Here is a 13,872-nt window from a genome sequence, read left to right on the forward strand (position 1 = left end):
CATATCATATTCTAATGACATCTAGGGTTCATCTACAGAACACCAAAATATCTGGCCCATATAAGTAATTCAATCTTTAAAATATTTTATCGATAAAGTAAGCAGATAAACTTTTCCCCTGCCTCAAAATAGGACACATGTTCCTGCAGATATAAGCGTAATTATGGGGGCAATGAGACAAACTATTTGAAATTAAAATCTTCTTTTTAAACTCAGGGCACACGTTCACTATATCTATATAACAACAACAACAACAACAGCGACAACAAAACAATAAGTAAGATGGAACTGAGCAGATATTTTAGCATCATGTAGACATAGGCTTAATTTGTAAATATTGTATGCATGTTTGAGGAAAACACTGTGTAGTTATGTTTTCAATTGGTTCTGTTCTGTCTGCTCAAAGGAGTTAGCCACATTGGAAAAGTTTTGTTAAAAAAGTTTTTGTTCAAAAGTTTTGTTGAAGTGATCCCTTATGATGCAAATGACCCGTAAAGATAAGAAAACAGTCCTTGAGGTTACTAGAAAAGTCCTCAAGTAGGTAGTTTGAAGAGAAGACTTTATATGTTTTTGGAAAGAACACAGAATAACTATGTCTTAAGTTCCAAGACATGAAGCTTGCCAAATTGACTTACCCTAGCATAAATTATCAAATATCCGACAAGTGATTCTTTTGACAGAAAAGTACAGCTAAGGATTTATACTTTGTGACTGAAGTGGAAACAATCACTAAGATTTAGAATTGACTTACCAATAGGAAATCCCCAAATTAAGTAAACCTCCCTTTCTGGAGTTTCCTTAGATTGATAAAAATTCTTTTTCTCTTTATAAATTGGAAATAATTCCTCTTCCCTTTGACCATCAAAGCATATTATTTGTACTTCTGTTTTTAAACAGATTAAGGTCCATTAGAGTTAATTGTATTACAGTCTTCTTTTTTGTGAGACAAGGTCTCACTCTGTCATGCAGGCTGGAGTGCAATGGCACTATTTCAGTTTACTGCAGCTTCAACCTCTTGGGTTCAAATAATCCTCCCACCTCAGCCTCCTGGATAGCTGGGAATATAGGCAAGCACCACTACACCCAGCTAACTTTTGTATTTTTATGTAGACAAAGTGTTTCACCAAGTTGCTAAGGCTGGCCTCGAACTCCTAGACTCAAGTGATCTGCCTGTCTTAACCTCTCAAAGTGCTGGGATTACAGTCATAAACCACAGCATCCAGCCTATTTTATAGTCTTGTTTTCTTTACAAGACAATGAGTGCTTTAAGGTCAGTAGTTATCTTTTCATTCCATTCTTGTGTAGTAGATGTTCAATAAATAATTATTTAATTAATTGGAGGATGCTATAACCACAATGTAGCTTTATTTTAGCAAGGTACTTGACAGTTTCCTGTAATATCCTTGTGAATGACATGGAAAACATAAGCTATATGACAATACTATAAGGTGATGTTGCACCTGGTTGGATATTCATATACAATATGAGGTAATAAATTTATATCAACCTGAAAGGCTTTCCCTGTTCTGTCCAATATTTATAGATAATTTAATTAAAGATGTTAATGGTTTGTTAGTTGACATATAAATGACACATCTAAGAGATGAAGTAGTATTCAAAAATTTAGACGGTTAGAGCAATACTTTCAGGATGGAAAACGGAAAAGAAAAAATATAATTGTCTACTAGCAATTTATTATAAGCCCGGTGTACAAGTACAAACTAAATTTAATTGTTATTTGTGTGAAATAGAATAATTTAAGATTATGTACTATATATATATATTTAGAGAGAGGGAGAGAGAGAGAAACAGTCTCGCTCTGTCACCCAGGCTAGAGTGCAGTTGCACAATCTTGGCTTACTGCAACTCTGTTTCCCTCGTTTAAGCGATTCTCCTGCCTCAGTCTCCGGAGTAGCTGGGATTACAGGTGCACAACCACGCCCAGCTAATTTTTGCATTTTTAGTAGAGATGGCATTTCACCATGTTGGCCAGGCTGGTCTCGAACTCCTGACCTCAAATGATCCACCCGCCTCGGCCTCCCAAAGTGCTGGGATTACAGGCATGACCCACCCTGCCCGGCCAGATAATGTACAATATTAAAATGAACCAACAGTAGGAGGGTAGGCAAATAAGCCACTCAGGTGGTATAGGAGGCAGCATAAGGTAGCAGTCCACACTCCAATTTTGAAAATTAATAAATCTTGGGTTCATGTCTGCCATTTATTAACTATGAGCCGTTGAATAACTAACTCAATGTCTCTGGTCCTCGGTGTTGTCATTTATGATATAGAAATAATTAAAGTACCTAGCTCATGGGGTAATGTTGAAGATTAAATTCAATAATTCATGTAAAGTACATAGCAGTTTCTGACTCATAGTAAGCACTCAAAATACTAATTGCCCATGATAGAAAAAAAATATATATATAGACCAAAGTTGTCCTTCTGCATTCTGCACTCCTTAAAATAAATCTGTAAATTGTCATCCATTTCGAAGAGGAATATGGACCCACTGGACACCATGCAGAAAAAAGTCCATGGGATCTTGAAAGATCTGGAAATGCTCTCACATAAGGAATTGGGAGACGTTAGAAGGCAAGAAGGGCATGATTAAATTTGCTCAAGTGTAGAAATGCTGTCACATGAAACAAAAATAAAAGTGACTCTATATGGTCCTATGTAGAAGAAAAGTAAAGAACTATAGATGCAAATCACAAAGAGACAAAGGTTAGTATAATACTTTACAACTTTCTAACAATATTATCAGATAATAAAATAGCCTTCCTTGTAAAAAAAAGAAAAAATGAGCTCCCATTCTGAAGCGTCCAAGCAAAAACGAAATAACTTCTCAACAAGGATACTGAGAAACGGATTTCTATACTCAGCACAGTCTTTTCGAACTCTAACATTCTCTGATTCTTATAGAACAGAGACTGTCTTCATATGATACAAATAAACTATTATTTCGACCTACAAATTTTTCAAGTTGCATATTGTCTATAAACAAAGCAAGCAAGCAAACTAACAAATAAGAGATCAAGAAGAGGAGTGGCTGAAGATAAGACAGGGTAAACCTATAGAATTTGCATAATGTAGTGGAAGGAATCATAGGTCTGGGAAACTACATACTAATAACCTTTCTGTGTTTAATGAGATGACTACTTTTATTGAGTCTCCATTTTCTTTCCATTGAAAAGCAGTTGGACTAGATGGTCTCTAAAAGCTCTTTTATGTCTTATAGCGTACTACTATTTACTTCTCTGAGTGTCATTTACCTATATATCATTGACAGAAACCAAAACTATAAAAAATGATAAAAATTGGTCACTCTCCTTTCATACCAACACAGTCATACAATATTACCTGCTGATTAAATATTTTGTCTGGCCTATACTCTTCATTAGTGCTGAAACCATTTGTTTCAAACCAACATTGTGACAAAGAGACAAAGGGTTTTTCATAATGAGTGATGATTCCAAATATTCACAGTCACACATATTTGCCAAAACTTTGGTTTGCATTAATGATATATCACGTACCATTGTGTGTGTTGGGGGGAGGGGGTAGAGGGAGGAAGTCGGGGGTAACTTCTTCTCAGTCACAACACATCTCTGAGGGAATTCAAAAAGCAAATATGAAAAACATAGATGCTTCCAGTACTTGTAATATGAATCAACAAACAACATGATGATAAACATAAGAAATCCTATTATTTTATACTTTTAAAAAACCCATAAACTTGAAGACACAATCGATTGGATATTCTATACATATTTGTTTTCCTTAATTCTCTCTCATGTTTGTTAAAACATATATTTAATTGCAATCAGTTCTGTCCCACTGTTCTTTTCTTCTTTTGGAAAAAAAAAAAAAAATGACAGCTTTTCTTGTCTCTCACCCACATTTAGTGCAAATTAATCAGCTACAGGGAGTCAAGAGGGATTTTAATTTTCCATTTTAAAGGCCTTCAACCTATGGAATTAGCACTTTGAATTGTTGCCAAGGGGAAACCAGTCTCCAGGAAATAAAAGAAGGCCTAAAGGTTAGAAAGAAAGCTTTAGTTTCTGCTAAATGGCCCAAGGTGACACAATATCTGACCTTTTGATGACCCCATTGAGGACAGATGGGTTTTAAGTGAAGGCATCTTCTATGTACACACTCTTGTTACACTCATATTTCTAAATGAGCACCGTGAAGAAATGCCATTATTGTTAATGTTCTTTTTTCAGATCTACATTTCAGATAATACCCATCCTTCCGCTTGATCGGTTCTACAAAGAGAAATTTGAAGCAGGAAGCTGGTGAGCTCATTTTCCAGTTCAGAAATTCTTAAAAGAAATTAGCCTCTAGTTAGGTAGATATTTTACTGTAAATTAATTTTAGATACTGTAAGAAATGACCTCAGAAACTGCCCCATCTCTTTCTTTTGACAACTGTGTTGCTGCTTGAAGTTGTTCTTCAAATTTCACTGACCCAAAGAGGAGAATAGTATTTTTCCTCAAGGGCTCCCGAAAGAATCCTCCCTTCAACAAATATTGTTATTAGCTCTCCAAGAGGCATAAAAATTCATCAGGGTTTCCTCCTTCCAGCTGGGTAAAACTTGGGAGGTGCATATATTAAAACACTGCCAAGTCTCTCAAGCTATACATTTTTATTAAGTTTCAAGCACATTTGCAAACAAATTTCTGTATAATAAAGTTTCACTGTCAGACTTTTTAGAATCTGAAAAATCTTTAGGGGCATAAATATACTTTTTTTTTGTGAATATAGTAAAAAATGCAAATGTGAGAAAGCTGAGAGTGTGGGAAAATTATGCAATGGGAAGTTAGTAGCTCCATCATTGAGTTCGTTGCTGCTTAGCTCTGTTGGCTAAATCATGGCATTAATGAGACCAAGGCGACAAGACTTATCTCCACATGGGCCAATTAGCATCACTTATTTTCAATAACACAAATCGCAGCCATCACCCTAGTGAGCCAAATGGCAAACGCCTAATTTTGTCACAAGGGAAACCAGGTAAGTGTGACTGGCTCATTGCAAACCCAGGCTCATGACAACGAAACTTCCTTGGAAGAAGTTCTCCTGATAATATTTCTCAATGTACAAGAGCCAGCATAAATAAGAGAAAAACATAATTAAAATTTTTATAAAATCTTTTTTTCTGTAAAACATATTTACACATACTATAGGACCTGATCCCTACTACAATCCTGTTACCTTCATTTTATACAGACAGAAATAGTTGCTATACTTTTTTTCAGGTTGTGATGCGCCCTATTAAGTCCTACAAGGAATAAGAGGTTTAAATGCTAAAAGGAATAAAGAAGCATTTTGCAGCTTTTGAAATTTTTTATGAGAGTAAAAAATGTATTTTTATAGAATTTGCATAAAAACAAAGGCTCAAATATAAAGTTGGCTCAAATCACAAGCATTTCCTTTAAAAATGTCAAATAAAGAAGACTAAAGTGAGTTTTCTACCCAGATTCTCTGGACAATTACTTCATTTTACCCCTTTGTTTTAGATCTATACAAAGGTTTCCAATCAGATACAACTTAAAATTCTTTCTTCCCATTCGAACATTCACAATAACCGTATTAGTAGATATTATTTTCTCTATCTGTATAGGTAAAGGAACAAATACTGAGATTGTGTGACTTGTTCATTTTCTTTAGGCACAATATTCACCTGCATTTATGAGTTAATTAAAAATTCAAGAATAATAAAAACTCCCCCTCAAACCACATTAACTTATCGGTCATTAAATAAGTCCTTTCTGTCTGATTGTTAGCTCCACTTTGAGTCACTCATAATTTCATAAACCTGGCCCAAATGATAAATACCATAAAATAAGTAAAAACCACGCTCAGATTTTTTCTTAACTCTCTTTTTGACTAGCCTTCCCTTCTGTAAAACTTAGTTCTAAGTACACAGCTATACTAATATCTTTTCCCATTGTCCAAAAGTAGGAGAACATTTTCTTCTTCATCCCCAAATAAAAGAAAAATGAGTAAAAGTTATTCTGGGAGCAATACTAAGGGCTGGACAGTTTTTCCTAGGTTGTTGGTTTGATTTCTTTTTTCTTTTCTTTTCTTTTCTTTTCTTTTCTTTTTTTTTTACAAAATAGATAGGTTTTTTTTTTTTTTTTTAACCAAGTTAACAAATATTGAGTTATTTTGGTGTTCCAAAATTTAAAACAAAAAAAGCACATCATTTTCTCACAATACTACTTTTGACAGCATCTTCCAGGTAAGACACTAAAGGCTTTTATATGGTAAAAATGCAGATCCTAGAAATATTAAAGCATTCTAGATTCTGGACGTATTAGTTGTCTCTATTCTGCAAATCTATCTCACTAGCTTTATTTTGTGCCACAAAGGGGAAATTTGAAAAGAGAAAAACAAATTTTTTGAGGAGGAAGAAACTCGGCAAAGTTATAACAGCACGCCACTTTTTTTTTTCCTTTCCATAATTTTGCAAACCAACACGGTGCAAAATTCATCAGTTTTGTTTCACATAAAAGGCTTTTTGCTCAGTACAATTTCCTTAAATCCATTTTTATTAAGTCTGCAAAGGTCTGCCAGTGTATCCTCAGATAAATTGCATTGCAGTTATCACTGTTGGTGCAAGAAGGAATCCTTCAGAAGATTTTATTAGAAAATTAATATAGTAACTGCTGGTGATCTAATAATTTTAGAGAGTTTAAAATTTTTTCCAGATTTTCATGTTAGTAATAATGAAGTGAAACTTTCGTCTCTTCATCCTCACTGCCTTCTTCTTCAGCAACATAGTTAGTGGAAGTAGAAAAAGGAAGAAATCCCTGTCCTACATCCACAACATCTCTAAACAACATTAATTGTATATAGTCAAATGAAAAGAAATAAAGATTGTCTTACCGTGAGGTAATTGTCTCAGGGAGTAATAAAGTTACTAAAGGTTGACCCCATCTTGTTGAAGTATCCAAGTGATTGTTGCAAAAATTAAGTATACTTAACAGAAATTTTTTTTTTAAAAGAAATCTCATCAATCTTAAAGCAACATCTTTTCAAGATTTGTTTATTAATTTAATTTTGCTTTTAATCTAGAAAAAGTAGAGTAAAAATCAGCAAAAAATGGGATGAATTAATATTTAATCAGGCATTTTTAACTATTAAAATATTGTCTAAGAACATACAACCCATTCGAAGTATTTCTTCATAAGAAACTGTCCTATGTTGAGAATAAAACATTCTTGTTTATAATCAACTGCTTCATAATAAAAGGAATTTCTGCTTACATCCTCAATTTTCAGCTAAGTGTGTATAGAAACTAGTCACTATTTCTACTTTTTTTATGGACTAGAACATTTGGTTATAGAAATTCTGCATATTCCTCCTCATTAATATCCCCTACAAATTCTAAATACGTAAAGCCTTCTTTCAATGTTCTACTAAAATTAATCCTCATTCTAAGCCAAAATAATAATTTGAATATCTTAACACCCCATAGTTGTTTTAACATTCCCTATCTTTCAAATTTCAAAATTCTATTATGAAGTGAAATACACGCAGAAAGCCAAATCATAAGAATAAAATGAAACATTCATCTAATTTTATAAAATCATATTTACAGAGCATACCTATCAATGCTCTGATGCTAAGTGTGTATGTGTGTGCAATGATTAAACATTTTCCAAAGCCACGAATGCCATTTAATTCCCCCTTCCTTTGACTAACCTTCACCTGACCTCACTCCCTAAGGCAATTTTAGATTCTTTTGTTTCTACATTCAAATCTTCAGTCAAGTAGATGAGTTTATTAAAAATCAGTAATTAAAAAAAATTCCTCAGAAGCAATTTTTGTGTAATTTTTTTCACAGAGGCTTGTTACAATAATTATTTCCAATTAAGCATACCTGCTTATGACCCTCCAATTGATAGGGCAACTCAATTCATTGAAGACAAACCTGAACTAGGCCGTTCTGCAGTTTTAGCAGTCCTTCCTAGGCCAGTAAAATTAGCACGTACAATATATAAATATACAGAAAAAAAGGACGTTTATATAATCAGGTGAGGTACTCTGGGGCAAATGAGCTGAAAAAATATATGTAAGCATACATAAATCTCAATACTACACTGTGAAAGAAAAAAAGCTTAACTTAAAAAAAAAACTTGTTTTAAGAGAATTTTGCAAAATAAATTCTGTTCCTATATATGGTCTTGAAAACCATTGTTTACTATTAAAATTGTTCCTTTAAAAATTAATTTCTAGGTAATTTCTTGTTATTTATTATTATCATTAAAATCAAATATTTGGATTTTTTTTTTTACAAGGACATTTCTTAAAATAATATGTCACCAGTTACTTGCCAATGTTTCATAGAGAAAGTGAAAGTATAATAGAAAAGAAAGGACAATCTTAAACACCAAAAGTTAATTTAAAAGGATTTGTGGAAAGAATTAGAAAACGTAATAAACCACATTTTGGGATATTTTTAATAAAGTTTTTATCCTTACTATTTCAGACTTCAAAAATGTCATGGCCACAAGTATCATAGTACTTGCTAGTTTTAAGGGGAAATTAAAAGTTTACGTTTTAGGTACAAAGTTCTTACCACCCTAAACAACAATTACTTATGATCACTAATAGTGGATAAACAGTCAGTATGAGCCTTTTGATAAAATGCAGTATAATGTATGAAGCAGCGCCTATGCAACGTACTTGCCAAAAATCTCATACAGCTTTTAAACCTAACTTTCACTTTACAGGAAATTCAGGGATGTGAGGAATGAATTACATACTACAAGAAAGGAAGTCATTAAATCTAGAAGATCAAACATTCTGTAGAATCACGGTTCCCATCTCTTCAAAAACTCGTTTATAAAGAACAAAATAGTGTGGGTCTATTACATTAGAAAAAAATTATTCATGATATTTGATTGAATCCTGATTTGAATAAGCAAGGAGGGTCACTAATTCTAACCTAACTTCCTCCTTTTAATCCTTTTAAAGATAGGAAAATGGGAGCAATGGGAGAGGAATTGTCCAAAGCCTCACAGCTGGTCAGGGACTAGTGTTTAAGTCTCCTGACTCCTAATTCTCTGTTCTATTTCTGAAGTTGATTCTAAAGCCCATTTTAGAGTATTGTCCTGTCACTGTATTATTTTAGGCCTTGGCATCTTGAGGAGCTGTCTGACTCCACATGGTTTCGAATACTTTCAATGTCTTCCAGCCAAGCTGCAGTCTAAAATGAAAAGCCTCCTTGCCTTTGCCGTAGTGAAACATATTCTACTGGTCTTTGACAACAAAGATGTTGTCCTTTTCTATATTGTACAAAAATTTTTAGCAACAGTGAGGTTAACTTTATTTTAGAATTTCTGTGAAAGGGCCATAATCACCGAGGGGAGGTAAGTAGAGTATGATGATTTAACATAGGAGTCTGAAGGTCTAGGTTTCTTCATTCAGACACTAAATTATAGGACAGAATCACTGAGCTGGGTAATTATCTTGAAGCAATTACTGAACCACTTTGTGACTCAGTTTCTTTCTCTGGAAAAAGCAATATTGATTCCAGAATCATCTACTTATGACCCTAAGACCCACTACAATTACTCGATCTATAGAAATTTTCAAGATTTTCAGAAAAAGGCACTTTATCAGTGATAAAACAATAGAAAGGCCATGTAATCTAATGCGATGTCTCTGAAAAGCAACATCTCTGCTATTTATTCTTTTCTTTGACCTCATAATCCAAAATTTCTCTTGGGAATTTTCTTCTCTGGGTCTACTTTCAACTTCATCTCCCAATAATGTCAAGGGAAATTAAAACAAGTTCTACAAACAAATCTACAAACTAAGATGTTATTTTCCCCCTTTTTCTATAATGAAAAGGGTCTTCTATTAGGAATTACAATAATGAAATACGGCAGTAGATCTTAAAGTTTTCCCTTCCTCAGCCTGCAGTTATGTAAAAGGTTATATAGTACAACAATTATTAATCCTTCTTCACTTTGACAATTGATTTGAATACAACGTCTCTTGTAGACTCTATAATACAAGATCATAGAAGTTCAAAACTAATTTATTGCTCTTTGTTCCACCCTGCAAAAAGTGCACCTTATCAAAACTGTTACTGTCAGATCGATATTATGCTGAAGCAAAAAAATGCAGATTAGCTGTTAAACGCTTCTCTTTTTAGCTGCATTCATGAATTACTTTGCAAAATGCAGGCACTGTGGTGGAGGAAGGAAAACTTCAGTAGAGAATTTTAAAATGGAGTGGAGAAGCAAGTAGGAAAAGAGGTCCCATAAAGGCTCCATTCCTAAAATTCACTGGTGTAAATTTAATACATTTACATATTTAAATAAAACACTGATTGTACTTGGTATGTGCAGATATTGAACTTGAAACTGGAAACTGGTAGTGGAGAAGACATCTGTTCCCATTTGGACTTGCTTCCCGTTTCCAGTTCAATATCACCTGCAGGTAGGGAACACACATCCCAACAAAGTTCTTCTCAGATGCCAAAATCAAAAGTATTTGAGCAGACTGTAGTGGTTTGATTCACATTAGTGATGCAAACTTATTGAATGTAGAGGCTAATAAATTCCCAGTTAAAGTACAAAGCCCTCATTGATTTTGCAAGGAAAAATCTGTAATTCCACTCTGTTCAAAGAATGTTTACAGCAAATGATAAAACGTAACTAGCTTTATTTTTCAATTAAGCCTATTCGAAAATTCATCAATAATTCTCCCTGCTCCCCACAAGGATCTCTCCATTATCACCTCATCTCCGGGGTCAGAAGGGTGTACAAACACAAACCGGGTTAGAGGTAACAAAAGGGAGGAAAAAGAAGGCATCTGAATGCAAGCATATTTGGGTAAAACTGCACAATTTCTGAAAATAGATGCTGAAATAGATGGTGAGTTTATATGCTGCCCTCAGGCATTGATACATTCAACTTGCATGCTCATTTATATTCACATATTCTGCTATTAGGTGGGAAACAGTTACCACAGCAACCTCTAAATCACCTGGCAGCTTAGCTGTTTCAATAAAGTCGTAAGATTCTTTCTAACACTTAAAAAAAATAGTTGTATATAACAATAAAAACAATGTCTTGTACGTAACGTTTTTAAAGTGGAGGGCATTCATCTTCACATCGTCCTTGTTCCATCCATCCAGCTAGCTAGTAGTGGAACTTGAGAATGTTTATCAGGTATTCCAAATGTGAATTTCTTCTCTTTTTTCCACTCTATTCCACTAAGTTTAAAAGATTTTCAGTGAATTAGTATTGGTTACAGTTTTTCTAATTCTCAGTACACGTTCGAGTAGAAGGCTTATACACGTGCATTCTATTTTTCACTTGGGCTTTTCACTTTTACTTTGCCATTATGGAGCTGCTTCCTTTAATTATTACATATGAGTGAACAACGGTGCATTCAGCATTAAAGTTTACACAGGAGGGAGAAAGAAAAAACCAGGTTGTTAGAAGAATAACCCAGTTTAGTGCATTTATTACTATGTATAGGTTTCAGGTAACCTCAAAAAGTGAAGACTTTTTTTTTTTTTTTTTTCTTTTTTGAGACTGAGTTTCGCCCTTGTTGACCAAGCTGGAGTACAATGGCGCAATCTCAACTCACTGAAAGCTCTGCCTCCCAGTTCAAGCCATTCTCCTGTCTCAGCCTCCCGAGTAGCTGGGATTACAGGCGCGCCACCATGCCTAGCTAATTTTTTGTATTTTTAGTAGAAACTGGGTTTCACCACGTTAGTCAGGCTGGTCTCAAACTTCTGACCTCAGGTGATCCGCCGGCCTTGGCTTCCCACAGTGCTGGGATTACAGGCATAAGCCACCGTGCCTGGTCAAAAACTGAAGACTTTCAAATGTAAAATATATCCACTAGCAGTTTTCCGTTAGCTCCAAGTACATAATTTCTTCCTACTGGTGCACAAATACGACTGCAATGGCAAGTAAAAATTTCTCATTTCCTGAGAATTTTGTTTTCTGTTTTTATAAAACTGCTTTTAATTTTTGATGGCGAAAGTTTGTTTCTTTGTGCTTTTATTATGCAAGATATAATCTTGTAACGGTATTTGCATTTCCAGTCTGCAGTGCTAAAATCTAAGCATCTCCTTACTGACTTCCTTTTGACATCTAATTTAGAATATGCACCAATTAACTGGAAGGTGCAAATAATTGGAAAGGAGATTCCAATTTCCAGCTAATTTTTGGAAAAGGGGATTAATCCTTATTGTTAAATATCTTTCTAATACATATTGAAATATGAATAGGTAAAAGTATATATTTTTTTTCAAAATATACTTAAAATACTCCAGGAAAAAAAAAAAAAAAAAAGGAGGATAATGAGAATGGTAAAATGTTGATAATTTTTGAGTCTAGGTACTAAACACATGGCATTTTATTATTGTTATTTTCTCTGCCTTTGTGCATATTTGAAATTTTTATAATAAAAATTAAAAGCAGTCTAAAATGTAATAGCTTCAAGATTTTGCCCCTATAGAATTTAGTAAATATAATCTAATCTTCTTTTACTTGGTTGAAGAAAATGACAGATAACTACATGTAAAATACTTTCCACATATTATCTCATTTAATTTCTATATCAATCAACTTAGGTAGGTATTATCTTAATTTTAAAGACAAGAAATTGAAAGTTGAGAATTAGCGGCAAACAGATCGGTCTGACAATAAGATCAACTGTGCTCTGAATGTCTCCACTTAAATAAGGATCTGTCTCTCAACGTTTAGGACTGGAAGACTGTAAGTATGGTAGAGTAGGCTAGATGTGTGTTAAGGTCTGGAATATAATTGTTTGCTTGTTTTGTGTTTTACTTATTCTATAATAAGAATTTGTTTTGCTCTTTTTTGTTATTTTTATTTTTTCACCTTTTATTCTAAGGCAAATAATAATAATATTAAAGTTCAAGCTATGAAGTTGCAAATTAAAATACAGGATGATATTTGAGGCATACATATACTGAAAATTAAAGAATTTAGCTGGGCATCCTGTATTTTTATTTTATAAATCTGGCAACTCTACATTAGTAAAACGTTTTGCTTAGTTGAGTTATAGTGAATTGAGGTTTCAGTAGGCACAAACATGTATATGTAAACGTTGTCTTCATTGCAATGGAGAGACACTTGCAAATCTGCAGTTTTGCAGAAAAGCATGACTTTCTTCCAATATTAGGTTGAAAATACTGTGTATGTTATTATTCAAGATTTACATAATGAATAGGTACTGCTTTTGTGATTTAAAAAAGTCATTTTTAAATTTTAAAATAAATAGATTTCCACTTTAAAAGAGTTGGCTGAATACCTCTGAATAAATGCAAAGATTTGTTTTATTGTTTTATTTGTTTTGGGAGTGACATTTATTTTCCTCAGTGTTGAGGGGTCACAGAGATACTTACAAATAACTTTTTCTTCTTCTTCTTCTTCTTTTTTTTTTTTTTTTTTTTTTTTTTTTGACAGTGTCTCACCCTGTTGCCCAAGCTGGAGTGCAGTGGTACAATCACAGCTAGCTGTAGCTTCGTACACCACCACACCTGGCTATTTTTTTTTTTTTTTTTTAATGTTTTGTAGAGACAAGGTCGTACTATGTTGCTCAGGCTGATCTCTAACTCCTGGGCTCAAGTGATCCACCCACCCGCAAGTGATACCCCCTTCATGGCCTCCCACAGTGCTGGGATTACAAGCATGAATCAATCATCACCCCAGTCCCTTTTTCTTCTTTTAAATAAAAGTAGAGATTTCGCCAAACAGTGAACCTATTGGGAATTTAAACCAAATCAATAAGGAAAACTCAAAATATTAAACAAGGCCTTAAGTTATTTGGGGTTATTTTTCTGCTGTAAAATGTTTAGGTGGGTTT

The sequence above is a fragment of the Rhinopithecus roxellana genome, chromosome 7 (assembly GCF_007565055.1).
Source record: "Rhinopithecus roxellana isolate Shanxi Qingling chromosome 7, ASM756505v1, whole genome shotgun sequence".
Classification (NCBI taxonomy): domain Eukaryota; kingdom Metazoa; phylum Chordata; class Mammalia; order Primates; family Cercopithecidae; genus Rhinopithecus; species Rhinopithecus roxellana.